Below are 12,738 nucleotides of genomic sequence, written 5' to 3' on the forward strand. Positions count from 1 at the left end.
CTAAGACAGGAGAAGATGTCACCATGTCATGCCACTGGATAAGGAACTAGAGGCAGCCAACTGATGAGATAACCTCTCCCAAGGGAGAGTAATGGTTACCTAACTGGTCATCCAAAGCTAAGGGGTCAGCTCCAAAACTATATACACACAACAACAAAAACAGATTCATCAAGTTGTATTTATATATTTGTACACACACACACACACGTAACAATATTAATCACAGAAGAAGAGGTTATCAGTCTGAGAATAGGGGGCCCAGGGATGGAATTAGAGGGAAGGAATTTAGGAGGAATTGGAGGAGGAAAGGGAGGGAGGAATGGTCAATGTATATAACATGTTTGTTTCTTAAAACTAAAACGAAAAATTCAAGAAATATGCCTTTTACAGAAATACAGTCTGTGCCTTTAAACAAAGCAGAATGTAGACATTAGTAACTGAGGTCATGGAGCATGCCCAGAAGCCATAGACATTAGTAACTGAGGTCATGGAGTATGCCCAGAAGCCATAGACATTAGTAACTGGGGTCATGAAGCATGCCCAGGAGCCAGTCTGTGCACATAAGCCAAAGGCTTCATTCTACCAGGAACACAGTGAAACATTTAAAAAAGAAAAGAAATAGAAGCTTATCTCTTTGCACTCTGGCCCTCACACCACACCATATCAGTCTAGAAAACACTCTGTACCTTTTGGTAAGTCCTTACCAGAAACAGTCTCAAATGTGGTTTGTGAAAATCAGATAAAATGGTTTATTATAAACACAAAGATAAAAAGTCATTTTTTAATGAATTAGAATCTGTTCCTTCAAACACAAATTCAGTCTTCCCATCAGGATGGCAAAGTAGGATTTCTGAGCTATAGATCAATTCCTGCCTTCTGGTCCCCAGGTCACCCTTCAGTCCTTCGCCCCACCCCATCCCTACCCTACAATTACAGAGTTTAAATTTTGTTTTGGTTTCTTTTTAATTAAAAAAAAAAGTGAGTGCTCTCGACTTGTTAACTGACAATAATGAAGATACTGAAACCATAGGGTGATAAAATTTTACACAAGTTCCAAGTCCACAGTCTACTCACCAAGCAGAGTAAAGGTTTTTAAGCATCTATTCTCTTGGGGCTCCTCTAATAGAAACATTTCTAAGCTCTGCAAGGCTCTTAGAGAAGGAACAATGCCCTTAACCTGGCCAAAAAAGACTGCAGCAGCACCAGGGCACCTTCAGCTGAACTCCTCCAGGGACCTTGGCATCACTGGCTGCCCTGCTCAGGAACACATCTTCCTCAGATCCCACCAGGGCCTTTGCACAAGGGACCCCTCTGCCTACAATTCTCTTCCTCCACCCTGGACACTCACTATGGGCTCCAGAGGCATTTTCTTCAGACGTAGTTTTCCTATGGGTATGGTCACCTAAACCTGTCACACAACACTTGGAAGACTGAGCATGATGCTGCATAGCAAGACCCTATCTCACAAAAAAAAAAAAACCCACTCAAAACAAAGGCTAATTCCCTTCTGTCATTGCCTCCCTTATCCCATGTGCTCTTCTGTCAGAGTAGCCCACATCTCTCTTCCTATGCCTGTACCAACCTCATACGCCAGAGAGCATCGGTAGCTGTATTCTTCACTCCAGAAGAGGACATCAGCAATGGTTCTGCTCATTACAGTTACACTGCCTAGCACCAGGTTTTGAACATAGCAGGTATCTGCATGTTCCCACACAGATGCCGACAATTTATCTCATAAGGTCCTCTTGTAGATTAAACTGAATAATCCACATAAAGGCCTGGCTACCATCAGCACACTGGATGCTCTGTGTCACTGAATAGATGCTGAATTAGGCAGCATTGACTACAACTCTTCGAAAGCGGGTGTTCGACACAGCTCTACTCCATTTATATGAAGTCCACAGCATTTATTATAAAGAAATAGTAAGGACGGCGCAGTAGGAAGAGGCACTTGCTGCCAGGCCTTGGGACTTGAGTTCAGTCCACACTCCATGTGGGAGAAGAAGAGAAGCAGCTTCTCCAAGTTGTCCTCTGACTTCCACAAAATGAGTGTTGTGGCAACACTCCCCTCCTCCCACAAAACATAAATAAATGGGATTTTACAAAATGATAAAAAGCAAATGATGAGAACTTTGCATAATATTAATAAGCATGCTTCCCAGGAGACCATCATTTTTAAAAGTAAAGACCTCCACTTACTGATCAGAGATTAAGTGTGGGTGATTCAGACACAAGAATATGCAGACACTAAAATTCATTTTCTTAATGATCCCAGCAATCTAACAATATGAATTTTCAGAACTTAAAAAAAAATGCTACTTTACAGACTGTCATTGGTTTTAAATATGCTCCAAGATTAGATACCAGCACCATACAGGGATGGGCACAACTCAGCAGTTCACAGTTACTGGATAGGAAAAAGCACAGAGGACCTAGCTTAAATTCCCAACAGCCACTTTAAGTGGCTTACTAACACCAACTCCAGGGGACAAGGGAACAGGCTATCTTCTCCTGGCCTCCATGGGTACCTGCACTCATGAGCACATACTCCACCCCCACCCCACATACATATAATAAAAAGAAATGAAATAAATCTTTTAAAAATAACTTTATTTTGCAATGCTGCAAACTAAAGCCAGAGCTTTACTCATGCAAGATAAATGCTCTCTCTAAAACTGAGCCAGACTCACAGACCTAAAACAATATTAGTAACATTTTATCAAAAGAGTTTTTGCATGTTTTATCAAAAGGCTTCTAAGCAATGATTATTCAATGAACAGTCAGGTTTGCTAACATCTGGACCAGGCATTAAACAGTCTGCACTTTGTCCATTTCAAATAAACTATGCAGAAAAGGGAGGAAATGAGCTGTAAGTCAGCAAGTTCATTCACGGCTTCCAGGTTCCAGCCTTACTGAGGAGCTATGGTAGTAGACAGTTGGGAGTAGGGAAGTGGGTCATTTTTAGAGTCTCTTTGTTTATTTAATGTATATGAATCTTTTACCTGCCTTCATGTCTGTGAAGCAGAAGCAGGCCTAGTGCCTGCAGAAGCCAGAAGAGGCCATTGAATCCTCTGGGACTGGAGTTATAGAGAGTTGTGAGTCACCATGCGGGTGCTGGGGATTGAACCTGGGTCCTCTGAAGAGCAGTCAGTGCCCCTAACTTCTCAGCTTCCTTTCCTCACCCACCTGAGACTCTTCTGGCATCTGTGCTTGAGCTAATATGGGCTTCCACAAGAGTGAGCTTATGGGAGACCCCACCCCTACAATCAAGGCTTTTCAGGGAAAAACAGCGTGAGCTGTTACCATGACCACTATTTTGATACATGGTCCCTTGGTGCCTAAGGAAAAACTGTTTTTCCCTTACAAAAGGGGTATAGCCCCCCTCCTTCCACAGGGTGGTTGGCCCCACTGAGCTGCGTAAGTCCTTCCTCTGTGATTTCTCCCCTTCTGCTTCTGTCATCATGGGCTTCATGTTCTAGACCCCTGAAGAGTTCTGGGTCCTACACAAGTTATTTCGTGTATTCTTTAGCGCTCAGGCAGCTGAGCTTTTTAGGTGGTTCTGTGCAACTACAGTGAACTATAGTGTGACTTTTCTCTCTTTCCATATCCCCAGTCCTAACCCTTTGGAATGGGAGGGTCCATTTCCTGAGTATACGTGCCCCTTTCTAGCTAATACATAAGGTCTAGTTCCTAACTTCAGTGTGGCCCCAAAAGTAACACAGATCAAGCCTTTGGGCTTCTGTAGCCAGTCTTTCTCTGTCCCACCTGCCAGCTCCCAAATAACCACGTGGAGACTTCTTATTAATACTGAAAGTTGACCTTGGCTTAGGCTTGTTCCTAACTAGTTCTTGTAACTTAAATTAGCCCATATTTTTCAATCTGCGCTCTTTTACATGGCTCAGTTACCTTTACTCTGCACTGCCCACCCTGCTTCCTCCACGTCTTGCGGGCAACCCACTTTTCCTCCTCTCCAAATCCCCTCTGTCCCCAGAGGTCCCGTCTAACCTATTTCTGCCCAGCTAATGGCCATTCATCTCTTTATTAAACCAGCCACAGTGACACACCTTCACACAGTGTAAAGGAATATTCTGGGATAGACTTCAGCTTTTAACTCTGTTTGCCAACTCCAACCAAGTTTCAAATGACTGCCCACCAAGGCCAAGCTCTCTTCCTCGCCAACAGTCCCTGCTACCTCAACCACAGGAGGGGCAGGTCCAAAAAGCCCATGGGGAGGAGTAAGTATTGTCAGACTGTAGCAGTAACTCACTCACGGGTAGGAGAAATGAAACTTTCTGGGCTTTTATCGCTCTCTCTAGTGTTTTCTGTCTTCTACCCTGGTACCTCCCCTGTAAGCCATTATCTAGGCTGGGGAAATACCTGCTCTCCAGTCTGCTCACGAGGCTTCCCTCACAGGCTGACTTCACCTAGCAACCTTCTTGCCACTTCTTACTTCTCTGGACCGCCCGGCATGACCAGGACAGACAGACTGCTTGCTGTAAGGTTTAAGTGTGTTCTCCAAGTCTTCATGGGCTGAAATTTAATCCCCACTATGAGACTTCACATTATGGGAAACTTAATCCCCTTACGTATTCACAGGCAGGGTGGAAGGGGGGGGATTAGGATCAGGCAAAGTCATTACAGTGGAGCTCCTGTGACTGAATGCTGCTAACTTTATAAAAGGGAAGAAAACTAAAAGATACTCAGATACCTGTGCCTCCTACTGCACAGTAACCTCCCAGCAAGAAGGGCATCACCACGCATCCTCCGTCTTGTACCACCAGACAATGAGCAGCAATAAACCTTCCCTTTTTTTTTCTGTTACATTTTGTTTTGAGACAAGCCTCATTATGTAGCCAGGCCTGGCCTTAAACTATGCCCTGCCTTCACCTCTGTCCTTATGTTTCTGTTCTCTTACAGGAGCATCTGCTGAGCTGGCCCTCAGTGGGAACCACCTGTGTGCTCCCCCAGCTTCTCCTGCCTATTCCAAGATTTTTAAGTTGTTCAGCTGATACAGTTTCCTGGAAAAAGTTTTTTTCGTCTATCTGTTAATATATATGTGTAAATAATGTGTCAACAGTATGCTTGTTTCGTGTCTGTGTATTTGTGTGCTTGTTTTAAGATCTGTCAAACTTTTAACTCCAGATTACAACAGCTCTGGAAAAATACAAATGTGGAGAGCCACCATTTTTGGTTGAGGTCAAAACAGAAACCTCAACGCCATCTTTGGTAAATATACCCACATGCACTGGTCCTAACAAGGGGACATTCTGCCTCCAATATACTATGGCTTACTGAAATATTCATTCTAATTTTCTTGCCTCTACTGACATTGGTAAGCTGTAACTAACTGGGTAAACTATATGTCTAAATTTAACTTATATGTCTAATTTAAATATATCTGACAGGTAATGGTACCCTAACTCTCAAGTGCCTTTACAGATCTGAGAGCGTGGCATTTAACAGAAGATCTTCTTATGACAGAGACATGCCAGCTCCTGCAGAATCCTCTAGCTCCTCCAAAGAGATGCATGGTTGCAGAAGATCTTTCACATGGAGGCTTGCCTTTGGGTATGGAAAAGCCACCCACACAGCAAAAAACCTGCCTTTCACCTCATCAGCTTCCAGGATACTATACCAGGAGATCAATTGCCTCATCCTGCCAAGACAGATAGACTGAACCCTACCCCCACAGAAAAATTTGCGAGGCCTTTTGGACTCAGCAGCTAAAGGTGAGTACTGTTTCTGAGATTGGTGTTCGCCAAAGACCACAGAGAGACTTGGGATTGCCAGGGAAGCTGGAAAAGGCTGTCTCGCTTCTGCTCATTTACCTGTCTCTCTCAGATCTGTCTGGTGGCATCTGATGACTGAAGAGTACTGGTAGCTTATTACCTCATTTGTTAAGTTTCCTGCTAAAGATATAAACAGGTGTGCCTCTTTCACAGACTTCATGGTCCAGAATTAATAGGTTTCAGATACATCTTCAGAGATTCAAAAACTTAAATTTCCTTTAATTGTCTTCTAAAATGTTCATGTGTTGCGGGAGGTCCTCCCGTTCCTCCAGCCTATAGCTGCTGAGATACCAGCCCATTGGGGCGTGGTCTCTCTCTCTTTAAAAAAGCGGCCACTTCCCTCTCCTCTCTCTCTTCACTTCCTGCTCCACTGGCGACTAGACTACCTTCCTGGTTGCGCAGAGGGCTGACTGTTATCTGTAAGTTTTTTCCCCTTTAAATAAATACCACCCTATTAATCATAATTCCAAACTGGTGTGGCATTGTTTATGACTTACGCCTTCATTCATGCTTTTAACCTAAAGCCATAACATTCTGTTATGACACCAAGATGTAAATCAGTTACAGCTGTCTTACAAATACCTGGAAAATGTTCTGTTGTTGTATCAAAAATCAGGTCTGGTAAAAACTAACAGTCTCCAGAGCCTATTTTGACCCCCATCCATTTTTGAGCATATTTTACAGGTCACTCCTCCTGCCTGGACCAAGACCAGAGGGTTCTCCAGATAAGGCCAACACCTGCACCAGCTCCTGAGACTTCACCATTGGTATCACCTCTCCAGGCTCAAATGAGCACCTACCCAGCATCTGAAATTGTGTTTTAAAGGGCAGATCTGTTCTTATCTCATCCATTTATCCTTGCCTCTCCTGTGCAACCAGGGCACTTCTCCATCCATTCTTCCCTTATGAATTCTTCCCATTCCTAAGGCCAATATTAACAATCTATTTTTTCTCCTAGCAACCTGCCTTCTCATCTCCCTCAGGGAATAGACGCCTGAGATCTCCAGGATGGCAGTAAACCTGATGCCTCTCCACCACACCTCCTGCTGAGTGTGAGCCCAGCAACTCCCAACTCTCCCTGTCCCTACATTGCCCCATATCCACAGGAAGTAGCCAGACTTGAGTATGCCCAAAGAGTCTGGGATGGCTGAGTGGAAGCCTCACCCCAGCCCCTGGCATCCATATACCCAAAGAGTCTAGAATGTTTGGGTTAAGGCTTTACCCCAGCCACTGGCGTCCATATATCCAGAGTCTGAAATGTTTGGATGGAAGTTCCATCCCAAGTTCCTTCCCCTGGAAGTTGCCGCAGTTCAGACTCCACCCCCGAGAAAGTCTGCCAAAGGATGACCCCCTCCCCAGAGACTCTCAAAACCACAGCATATTTAAACTGCCCTTCCCCCAGAGAACAAACACGTGGTTTCCCAATCTTCCTTCCGTATCTCCCGGGGGTGGGATGCTGGAAAGCCATCTGGGGGTGTTGGTATCCATTAAACCTGGACTTTTTCTAATTTGCTTTGATTTGGTCTGATTTGGATTATTATCAGCGAGAGGCTTATCAGGATGCAGGAACTTTACACGCACAGCCCACTAAAGATGCCTGCTGACAAGACTAATGATATGAACTTGATTTGCAAATCCCGTATGATATAGATTGTCCTCTGAGTTCCATATGCATGACATGGCACACATTGGATGTGCATGCACGCATGCATGTACGCATGAACACAACAAACAAATAAATATAAAAAATATAACATTTCTAAAATTCACCATCTAAGTTTATCTTCATTTTACTCTTTTTTAATGTAGGCCTCTTTTAGCCTACCCTTTTAACTTATGAGTGAGAGATGGGCCATTCTGCACCTGCCAATAATCTACTGCAGTGTGTTTCATATATGCAGCACTCAGTGAGTGCTTAACTAGTCTTTGTTAAAGGACTAGGAAATGCTAGCTATCCATTACTGAAATCTTATTAGTCTCTTCCCAAATTAATTAACAAACTAAACACAAAAGGCAAGAGGCACTCTGTAACCAATAGCAAGACAACCTTTAGATCTGTTTCTCTCTCATTGCAGGAACATAAACCCCTTCTGTGCAGCATTTTCCTGCAAGAGGAAGAGCTGCATGCTGCAGGGAAGCCTTTAGGGCAGGATGTTCTAAAGGAAGCCTTCCACCCTGTTCCTCAAAACTCAGAAAGCAAACAACTCAAAAGCTTCACAAAGTCCCTGAAACTGACTGGATGGACTAGGTCCCTCCTTCCTCATGCTTACATAAGCAGTAAGTACTGTTGCTGAGAGACCACCTAGAAGAGACAAAGGCCAGCAAAACTTCCTGGAAGAGACATTTCCAACCTGCCAGGCAGCCCACAGACTGTGCTCTGCCTTCCGGCTTTCCAGCTCCACAAGCTATCATCCATGCTGGGGTGGGCTGTGGTGAAGATGCTACTCTTGAGTCATTTCTGCTCCTGAAAGTAACCTCAGCAAACTCGTTGTTCACCAAGCTGTACTTCGGTGGTATCTTCCTCTGAGCTATCATCGAATCCCTATCTGGGGTGAGTAAAAGTTAGTTCATGTCCCCAGCAATAGAGTCACTCAACAACCGCATGGTTTAAGAAAAGCTGTTTCTGTTGGCAAGCTGCGTGTTGGCATCTGTTGGTGGTCACACAAACTCCCTTTCATAGAGTCGGCAGTCTCAGAGACACTAGGATGGTGTGATATTCGTCACAGTCCTCAGGTCGCCTTCACACTGTGCACTGTTTGTACTAAGAAACAAAACCCACACCATCACTTACACAGATGCAAGTCATGCATCCAACTCTGCTACTGGTACCTTCCTGTCAATCACCCACTCTACAATAGAAAACTAATATATGGAGATTACAAACTTAAATACCCTAGATATCACCCAATGAGGAGCAGTTTTATTCCTCTTTTCTAGCCTGACTACCTTTTCAGTTAGTTGGTGGCTGTGCACATGTATGTAGGTGCAGCAGCTAGAGGGTATCATCAAATGTCTACCTTTACTGTTCTCCGTCTTATATTTTGGGTTTTGTTTTAAAGACAAGGTTAACCAGCAAACCTGGTAATTGCTATTTCAGCTAGGCTGGCTGGCCAGTGAGATCCTCTATCTCTTGGCACTGGAGTTAGAGGGTATACATCACCATGCCCGCTTATATGTGGGTGCTAGATCTGAAGGCAGGTCCTCATGCTTACACAGCAAATGTTTTTACCTACTGAGCCATCTCCCCAGCTTCAATTGTAATTTTCTGTTGCACAGAAATGGTTAGACAAAAAAAAAAAAAAGGAAGAGAGAGAGAACACAGCACCAATAATAAATAAATAAATAAATAATAAGCTATAATACATGTGCTCCCTAGGCTGCAGTATGTATGCAAAATATCCGTTCATCTAATCTCCATCTCAAGGCCCACAACAACACCGAGGGTGGCACCCATGAGAGTTAATCTTGGTGAGTTTTGAGACACCGAAACAAGCATGCTGAATGGGTGTCCCTTCTCTGGATGCTTGGGGCCAGAGGCACCCAGATTTCAGTTTGAGAATGTTTTTATATCCACAGTGGGATTCACTTACACTTCTTCCAGCCATTTCCACCCAGCTGAAGGATGCTTCCTGCAGGGCTCCAGCGCACCTGTGCCCTGACTTGTCAGTAGGGTGTGCGATTCTCCCCCAGAGCAAGTCAGCCCTGAAACTGCCCTGGATTTTGAAGCACCTCAAATTTTCAGTTTTAAGATTAGTCACAGTAAATTTCTCTTGTTCTAAGTAGACGAAATCAAATAATTGCGGTAACCCTATCCCGCATATCGGGAGAGTTACATCCCCTAGTTGACACATCAGAGAGATGGTTAGGGTTGTGTCATATTTTCTGTTTACATTTAAAACTAAAGAGGGTGATTTAATAATTTTTTCTATATATTCATTTTTATTATGGCTGGAATATGTTGAGTTTGAATATAATTCAATAGCAAATCACTACTCACTAGTTATGTCCTGGGCTGGAAAGTTGGCTAAGTAGTTAAGAGCGCATGCTGTACTCATGAAGATTGGCGCTCAAAGCCCTGCACCCATGCCAGGCTGTCTCATAAGCATCTGCACCTTCAGCTCTCAAGGGGTCAACATCCTCTTTTGACCTCTGTGTGTACACATATAAACTAATGCTCATGTACAAACACTTGTGTATACACTCAGACAAGCAAGTACACGGAGAGACACACAGACAAATAAACAATAATAAAATTTTAAAAAGAGATGGAAACTTCTGTTTCCATTAAAAATTAATAATTAAAAAAATAATAATAACTGCAGTTGTTCCACAGTTGGCATCCCTGTACAGTCCCCTGCTGTGTTCAAGGCTAGGTGTTTTTAACCTCTGTGAGATTAAAAAGAGGCTGCTTTTTAACTTCTGGACAAATTGACAAGCAAGGGTAATGTTAGGAGGTTATCAGAGGCTTACAGACAGGCCACTGAAAGCCAAGCCAGAGAGTGGTTGGGGGAACTGGGGGTGTCCTTGGCAGAAGTCTCTGAAAATCTGGGAACACTGAGGGCATGCTGCCTGCCAAGCCCACTGTTTGCAAACAATCTTACCTGTAACTTCAGAGGCACCCGTGAGATTCCAGAGTAGATCTACAGCGGATGGATTGAAACTTCTGCTACAGAGACTTGGAGAAGAAACTCCCCACATCAAAGGCACAGACTAATAAAGTTACTATAATTAAAAGGAAACTTGACTCCAAGCTTCCTGGAAGCCAGAGCAAACAGAAAACATGAGTTACATAATTCTCTGGTGCACAGAGGAGCCATGCCAGATCATAAGGAGGGAAGCATGCCTTCTGAAAATAAATTCTCAGAGACTGTCACGTGAATTCTGATGACAGGAGCTAAACACAGTAAGAGACAATGCACTGTGCCACTTTATAGGAAAGGCAGGAATCTTTGTACTGAAAGAGCTTCTAGGAATGAAATATGCAGACTTTTAAAAACACCTGCATGTCACACAGGAGGCCACAGGTCCAATGGGACGTACAAGACCAGTCAACAGATAACAAATCAACCCCTCAGGCCCATCTCACAGTTATAACCAACCAATCAAGGACCAAGCCTTTCCAGGAGGGATGCTTTCGGTACCCACCATTCTCATTGCCCATGAAAAGTCCCTCCCTAAATCTGAAAGTCCATTCCAGCCGTTCCTGAGACCCTTCCTTTGCCTACTGCCCAAAGCTGAGGTTAGGCTACCCATGGGGAAGGCCCAGACACATCCCGTACAGACATCCAATTAGAAGTATAAAAGCTAGGGTTAAATGGTTTCCTGGTGATCTACTTTGGTATAACATTAGAGATAAAGTTATTGTGCCGCTCTCCAAAATCACTCCTAAAACTCCTTTTGTACAAAAACCAAAGGGCTTTTGCTGAGGGCAGTCAGACTCCAGATGTTCAGAGCAGCCATTCTGGGTTGCCTGGAGTGGAATCTGAGCCCTCCGTATGTGCAACAGTCACAGAAAGGAGCACAGACTACAGAGAGAGCTGCTTTCTGCACGGTTCTGCATCTGAGTCATGCTCACCTACTCCAGAGCTGAGCATTCTGCTTAGTCTCTATTTGCAACTGCCTCATCCCTAGGCTGCTGACAGCCAAGTGAGCTCATCTACATGGATGCTGTAGAACAACTTCCATGCCCAGCTGGACCACATGGGATGTCAAGTCTCTCAGGTCAACTCTGACATGTGCACTCTCCGTTATTCCATGATCTAACTGATTAGGATCTAGCTTTCAGCAAGTAGACACTCCTCAAAGAGAAGGTTAGCGTTCTGTTTAAAATAAACAGCCCTTGCCAGGTGATGGTGGCGCACACCTTTAATTCCAGAACTTGGGAGGAAGAGGTAGGCAGATGTCTGTGAGTTCGAGGCCAGCCTGGTCTACCAGAGCTGGTCTACAAGGACAGATGGAACTGTTATACAGAGAAACCTTGTTTTGGAAAAGAAAAGAAAAAAAGGAAAGGAAAGGAGGAAAGGAAAGAAAAGGAAAAAGGAAGGAAAGAACCCACAAAAATAAAATGCCCATAACAAAGTTAATTAAAATAACCCCAAGCTTCAGCTAATATACACTTTTATCAATGTCCTATTTATCACCTAGTTTATGTTTCTCTTCATCCATCCTCTATTTCCTCTTGTTCTCAGTGACCAAAACTTTAAAATTGGAAATATAGGCAAATTTTAAGGACAACTCTTTGATTGAAGCTATTTCTCTGCATGTATCTTACCAGCTATTTAAAATTTTTCAGTCCTTGTTCTCAGGCACGCAGATTTGGCTTAGCTCTGCTGGGATCATCTTGAATTCACTTACTGTCTCGGTTCTAGAGTCTAATGTAAGTGACAAGAACTGCAGTTCCTTTGGTCACTTCGTCTTTTATAAAGAGCGTTGCTTCCAGAGGGCCTACAGTGTGTGTTCCAGTTCTGCCAAACAGCTGTCTGTCTCAGCTCACAGCACTCAGGACAGTGACATTTCTATCAGAAGGGAGCTGCTCCCACCATGGGGCGCAGTCAGGGAGAAGGGGCTCACCTGCACTCTTTCTCTATTTCCTCAGTTATGCACTCTCCCAATGCAAACAGGATAAAGTAGGAGGAGTGAACTCTGCAGGTTAAAGCTGCAGTTCACATGAGGTGACGTGTCCCTGAAAAATTCCTAATGTGTCTGGTGCCACGCAACAGTAATACTGCATATAGTTTTTCTCTAACATGGCAAATGATATTTGCATGTGCACATGTATGCATGTGTGTAGAAGGCAAAGGAGAACTTTGGGTATTATTTCTCAGGGGTCGTCCACCTGTTTTTGAGACAGGTTTTCCCACTGGCCTGGAACTCTGCACCGTAGGCTGGTGGGTCTCAGCACCTGTCTCAGCCTCCCAGTGTTGGGATCGCATGAATGTCACCATTCCTG

General features: G+C 44.0%; 1 protein-coding gene across 1 annotated transcript in view; it reads right to left on the reverse strand.

Annotated features, from left to right (window-relative positions):
- Positions 1 to 12,738, reverse strand: part of LOC142858838 (ubiquitin-conjugating enzyme E2 E2) — a 280,577-nt gene that overhangs the window by 228,037 nt on the left and 39,802 nt on the right. The gene's annotated exons all lie outside the window — the stretch shown is intronic.

The sequence above is a fragment of the Microtus pennsylvanicus genome, chromosome 10 (genome assembly GCF_037038515.1).
Source record: "Microtus pennsylvanicus isolate mMicPen1 chromosome 10, mMicPen1.hap1, whole genome shotgun sequence".
Lineage (NCBI taxonomy): Eukaryota > Metazoa > Chordata > Mammalia > Rodentia > Cricetidae > Microtus > Microtus pennsylvanicus.